The 6818-nt window shown below is 36.7% G+C and overlaps 1 non-coding gene across 1 annotated transcript; it reads right to left on the reverse strand.

Annotated features, from left to right (window-relative positions):
• Nucleotides 1–6397: 6397 nt before the first annotated feature.
• Nucleotides 6398–6504, reverse strand: LOC139846132 (small nucleolar RNA R71). Its single transcript, XR_011758872.1, has one exon. It is a non-coding gene; the product is annotated as a small nucleolar RNA R71 (small nucleolar RNA).
• Between the last annotated feature and the right edge of the window lie 314 nt (nucleotides 6505–6818).

Below are 6818 nucleotides of genomic sequence, written 5' to 3' on the forward strand. Positions count from 1 at the left end.
TCATGTTTTCTAGGGTATTGCTACTTCCTTTTCACACTTTTGTTTCTTAATTACTTGATTTGTATGCTTATATGTATGGTTTGGTGAAAGATAAGTGTGGGGTGTTTGATTTGCATAATTTTTGCTTAGATTTACATGCCTTAGTTGTTTAATTACCCATTATGTCTTGATTTTGCAATAATTACATGTTTAATGGGTGTGTTCATGAATCTAGGGTTTGTAGTGATTAAATCCGAAATTAGGGCTTTTACTTTAGACTTTTGGGTTTGTTTGTGATGTTTATGAAGATTGTGAATGCTTACTATGTTGAGGGTGTTAATGATGTCAATTTGGCCGAATCGTAAATTGAATTTTCTTGAATTTCTAGCATGCTTTGAATTGTAATGTTCTTATGAAAGATGTATGCTTGATTTTCACATGTTTAGGCCTATTGAACTGGATTGATGGTATGGCATGCTATAATGTAGTTGCGTTATGGAAAGATAATGGTCATTTTGAACTAAATTGTGATACTTGTGCTATGATTGTAATGGATATAATTTTCATACAAGTTCTACATGTTATGACCTAGATTTATGAACGCAACATGCTTGAGTCCTAAGTTGATGCTTAATTGTGAATTTTGCGATCCATATTTTTGAAAGTGTATTTGCGAGCTTATGTTGACTTTGGTTGACTTTGATTAAATATTTTGAGACATATGCTTTTGCTTATATGAATCACAATGCTTATGAACTTTGAATGAAATGACTAATTTCCTTTGCTACTCGGTTATGTTTTTTGCTAACACTAACACAATGGTTTCTATATTCTTTTGGTTTGGTGTTATTATGTTTTGCAGGGACAATCTAGCCGAGGTGGACAACCGAAAAGAGGCAGAACATCAAGAAATATTCCACCACCACCACCACAACAACATTATACATCATCTTCCGAAGAAGAAGAGGAGGACCTAAATGATCCTCAAGTTTGGATAAGACAAATTCAGAACAACGAAGATTACGCAGAGACTTTTAATAGGATAAACAGTAGGCCAATAAATGCCACGTGGTATTTTATTTGGGCCCCATTGGATGAGGCAGGTTTGCATGGCCATGTTTCCCGCCTATTAGCCATTCCCTACGATAGGATAATTTCCTACACATGGGAGAATGTTTTTAGCATCCGCGAACAAATTTATCCGGTGTTATTAAAGGAATTTTACTCAACTTTAAGGTTTAATAACATTCGTGATCCTTTGTCAAATGAATATCTTCGGTTTAGACTAGGGGGTGTAGATAGAGGGTTAAGCAGAGTTGGGTTATGTAGAGTGTTGGGCATTTTCGAGGAGCATAACGACAACCAATTGAGAATTTACTTGACAACTTCCGATTACCATGGTAGAGTTCCCTTTAATGAGATAGGTTTTTGGCGAAGAATTTGTGGGCCGAATGCATCTAGGCCATTTAAATCAAGTAGGCACCGGTATAATGAAATTGCAAGCCCCGATGATAGACTTCTTCATCGACTTATCGCATGCATTTTCAATGCGAGAGTCGAGGGAAATGAAAAGGTAAAAACGTTGGATCTATGGATAATGGATCAAATAAAATGGGGTTGTTATACGGATATTCCGGGGATGATAGGCAACTATGTTCTAGCCATCGCCACTGAGACGCGGAGAGAAAAGCCTCTTCTTGGGGGCCACTATATCACGAGGATTGCTCGTCACTTTAACATAGATTTTAGCCGATTAATGGAGTGTGATCACTCCATGAAAGCTATAAAGAAAGTTTCTTATGCAAATGCTGAGATTCTTATGTACGATGGAAATAGGCGTTTAGTGCCTTTCGTCGCGGGTGGAGTAAGTGGTAGTGGAACAAATGTTCAACAGGAACAACAAGAGGAAGAGGAAGCAGAAATGGAAGCTCAAACTAATGTTCAGGATCAAGGGCCTTGGAATCCATCCCAAACTAGTTGGGATAATTTGGTTAATAGTGTGAACAATATGAGGTTGAGTCCAAATGAGCAGAGGACTCATAATGATCGTATATGGGAAGCTCAGCAGAGAATGGAGCAACACCAGACTGCTCAAGTACATGATCAAGAGTGGAATAGTTATGGTATTGATTGGAATAACCATAACACCGAGTTATTTTATTCCAACCCCGATCAGTACTATGGGACAACACGTCTGACACCCACATACTACACTGATCCTCAAAACCCACCTCCTCATTACCCAATTTATGATTCTAACGCTGCGATGCAGGATGCCAGTAACAGGTTTGAGCAGCAATACCCGCATGGAAGCCAAAGGAGAGATGGTTCAGGAAATTACTTTTGGCCGTACGATAACTGAAGGCCTGCGTGCCTATTATCATTTTGTTACATTACTTTGAGACTATTTATTTATTTCTTATGGTGTGTTTTTAAACAATGTTTGGTTTGTAATATTAACTAATTTGAAAATGGTTGTGGTTGTAGAAACACCATTATTTTTAGTATTATTTGTTTGCTTTGTTATTTTGTGCAGCGTGATTGAACTTCAAAGACTGGCATTAAGTTCAGCAACATTTGATATTATGATGTATGTTATGTTTGATGCTAATAGCGGAGTGGACGATGCTCTTATGCTGGCAGTAAGTTCAGCGGCATCCGTCTACATGTTCCACGATTTACAGGTTAAAAATTTTAAAATTTCTACAATCACCCTATCACTTTGCCCTCTAAATTTAATCTTTTTTCTGATTTCATGCAATGAGGGCCTTGCATGATCTCAAGTGTGGGGTGGGAGATAGAAATTTATCGGGAATTCGTTTTACAAAAATTAAGGCGTTTATGATTAAAATTTTCAAATTTTCAGGTAGCCTAAGAAACGAAAATTGTCCAAAAACCATGTTACATACATTGTGTTCTAAAAACTAGAAAAGAAATGTTGAGTTATGTTTTAAATTATTAATAGTCTTTGAAGTTGCACTATCATTCAATTATTTGGATGAAAATCCTACTGGTTTAGTAAAGCTAACTTGTAGGACACTTTTACTAAAACGAGTGTAAACCGTGAGAGAGCGGTGATTGCATAGCTTGGTCAGAAACCGAACCTCGTGCCAGATCAAAAACCTAAAGGCGGTCTTCATTGTTTAGAACCAGGGCAATGCATGCGCTCGACCACTTTGTATAACCCATAGGAGTAAAGTCTCCCAATCGACACACTTGCTGATTTATTTCAGAAGTTGTAGTCCAGACCAGTTGTAGGGTGATGAAAAATCTTGAAAAGTCATTGCTAACATCGACTGGAAATCTACCAGGCCTCAACATCAAACAGGGAAACTGGTAGTCAGACTTATCTCGATGAGGGAGATCTGTCTTGTCAAATGGGGAGCGCACCATGATATACAAAATATCTGTGATTAATCAGATCCTCAGTGGATAACCTCCGGAAAGGTAAAATATCAGCTTTTAAGACTGATGAACCTCAATCTTCATGATTGATTTAAAGGATTAGATGATTACCTCATGATTATCAATGATATCCGGACGTAATGTGTATCCTCCTAAGCACATTATTTTCTTACCAAAATCTCGTGATGCTAGGTACTGTGGTAGGGATTGGCTTGACCAATAGCGGAAAACCCGCACTCATTTTTTCAGAATTCAGAAAATCCGACAAAATCGGAAAACGTGCCTAGTGTAAAAACTAGCACTACATTTTCAAAAACATAAAATGTTTTCATAAGATCTTGATTTCAGTAGGATCAAATTTTTCTGATACTTGGCTCTAATCTCCCAAAAATGTGTGCGTGTGTTCTCATTGTGTATATAGCGTGAGTGTGATTCCAATATAGGTGTGTTGTACTTAAAGTGTATGTTTCATATAGCGTGAGTTGCGTTTCAAATAAACGTGTGTATTTCGTGTGCTTCGCATGATTTGTGTGATGTGTGTACTCTATGTTGTGTAAGTGTGTTTGATATTGTTCTACTTTGTAAGAAATATTTGCTTGAGGACAAGCAAGGTTTAAGTGTGGGGTGTTTTGATATTTCTAAATTACATCATATATATCTCTCGCAATATCGTGAGAAATACTCTCGAATCAAGGATAGTTAAGGCGGTTTCTACAAGTAATACACGAAGGTATGTAAATTGTATCGAAAAGTGGTTTATAAAGAAATTTGATGAATTATGACCATTATATGAGTTGTGATATCATAATGGTTGATCCCGACACAAGTTATGGTCAAATTAGAACTTTAAAAATGATAAAACAAGGCTTCAGATATGTTGGTCCGTCCAAATTAAGGGATATGGAAGAAAAACGAGACAGTAATCCATAGTTCATCTGGACGCCGTCCAAAAATCGGGACGCCGTCCAGAGCTTCACAACGGGATGCCGTCCAAGCAAGTGGGACGCCGTCCAGCTCTTTACAACTGGACGCCGTCCAGGATTTGGGACGCCGTCCAGTGGTAGTTTTCAGCCTACTTTTGACTTTTTGGGCCACTTTAACCACTTTAAAAATGATTGATTAAGAGAGCAGTTTATAGACACGAACCAGAGGAGTTAGAAGACGATTTTAGGAGCTATTTTGGAGAAATCCAAGCTCTTTGAAGAGGCTTAACATCCAAGAATCAAGATTCAACACCTTCTCCATTCAAGATTCATTCTCTAATATGTTAATTTCATGTTCTTAACAATGAATTCTACTTATCACTTGATTGCTCTGTTGTTTGTTAATATGCTTGTTGGCTAAACTCTATAATGTTTGTCTAGATTAATAACTGAGGTATTGGATGTAATCTTATGGATTGAATGTATTTTGTGTGATAGTTTTAAGTTTGATTCAAGAACATGCTTATTGATGTTAAAAATCATTTGTAACTAGTTAATTGATATGTTGTTAATAAAGAGAACTCTTGTTGATTTATCATATTGATTTACAATCAGCTTGTCTTAGATTGATTGTTTACTAAACCGGACCAAGGGGGTAAATTAGATTCAATTGGTTAGACGATATAGGGATGAATTGTATGCAACGAACGTTTGTACAATTATTGATAACTATGAACATAGAAGTCAAGTTTCAAGCCTTAGAACTAGTTAAGTTATCCGATTACAAATACAAGAACTATAGTGAAAAGGGAACCCTTGATCTTGTAATTGTGTTTGCGTGTTTACTTAAGAGAACTCTTGGTGAACCTATTAGATAACTTACACACACAATCATTCAATCTGGTTTTAATATCAAAACTTACATCCAATACCGAGGGTAAAAGATCTAGATGAACATTTCGTCTCTTTGATCTAAATCAAACTATCTTATTTTCTTTCTTTGCACTTGTTTTCATTATATAAACTTAAAAGACCAAAAATATTGTTTTTACTTTTAATCTTCTCTGATTTGGTTAATCGTTAAATAGCCACAAAAACATAATATGTTGTACTTTAAGTTTCATTTACTTAGTTAATCATAATATAGTTTCTAATTCTAGTTTGACTAATACAACTGTCTTTGGAACGATACACGGAATTTATCATTTATTATACTACTACACGATCGGGTACACTGCCCGTTAGTGTGTAACAATCTTTAATCGGTATTTTTCCGTACTATTTCATAAAACAATTCATATACCATGTTTCACACATCAAGTTTTTGGCGCCGCTGCCGGGGACAGTTTTGTGTCAAAATAGAATTATTAACTAATTTGTGATTAAGTAGTTTCTTAATTTTTTTTAATTAGTAATAGTCTTTGATTTTTAAACTTATAGAATCGGTGCGTTTAATAGTTTTGTTAGTTGTGTGATTGACAGATTTTAGGTTGCATATGCCACATACCCGAAGTTCAGATTCTCCATTATTTACACCGCTTACAGAACCTGATAGAAAGCTTGGTAGAATTCCAAAAGAAGTACTTGAACTTTTTGAATCATCATCAAAGCAAGAAACTTTCGATTCAGAATCAAGTACAACCAAGCCACGATATTCTGAATTTGGTGAAACCGTTCATCCTCCAAATTTTGAAATGGAAGGAGAGGCAAGGCCGGTGGTACCAAGACAATCAATGGCGGCAAAGATGAAGGCAACCCGAACCGGACAAGGAAGTGCAATTACTTAGACACCTGGTGAGGTAAAATTTGAAATAAAAGGACCTATTCTCCAAATGATTAACAACAGATGTCAATTTAGTGGTGGTCCGAATGAAGATGCAAACGAACATATTCGTCTTTTTCAAGAGATATGTCTTCTATTTAAGCTTTAATCGGACACTGATCAAGCCATACTTTTAAGACTTTTCCCGTGGACACTCCACGGGGAAGCACGGAGTTGGTTGGATTCATTTCCCGAGGCTACGATAGAAATTTGGGATGGTATGTTGGAAAAATTTCTTAAGAAATATTTTCCAGCTTCTAAGTCCGCGAGACTCCAACAAGAAATTACCCAATTTTGTCAAAAGCCGATGGAAACCTTGTATGAAGCATGGAATCGATTTTCCAAAATGCTAAGAGGTTGTCCAAACCATGGTTTGGATACCTTCCAAAAAGTTCAAATCTTTTACAAGGGTTGTGATGTTGCAACCCGAATTTCCATTGATCAAGCAGCAGGAGGTTCACTCATAGACAAAACTGAGCAAGACGCTTATGAGATAATCGAAAAGCAAGCCGAATATTCTCATGAATGGCATCAAGAAAGACCCATGACTCGTCATGCTCAAGTCTCAAGCGCCGGTGCTTATGATGACATTGGTTCTCTTATCGTGAAGATAGATGGTGTTGCTCGAAATATGGAAAAGATCACCAAGGAAATTCGTGGAATGAAGGTGGAGTGTGAATACTGTGGTG

This window comes from Rutidosis leptorrhynchoides, chromosome 4, assembly GCF_046630445.1.
Source record: "Rutidosis leptorrhynchoides isolate AG116_Rl617_1_P2 chromosome 4, CSIRO_AGI_Rlap_v1, whole genome shotgun sequence".
NCBI lineage: Eukaryota > Viridiplantae > Streptophyta > Magnoliopsida > Asterales > Asteraceae > Rutidosis > Rutidosis leptorrhynchoides.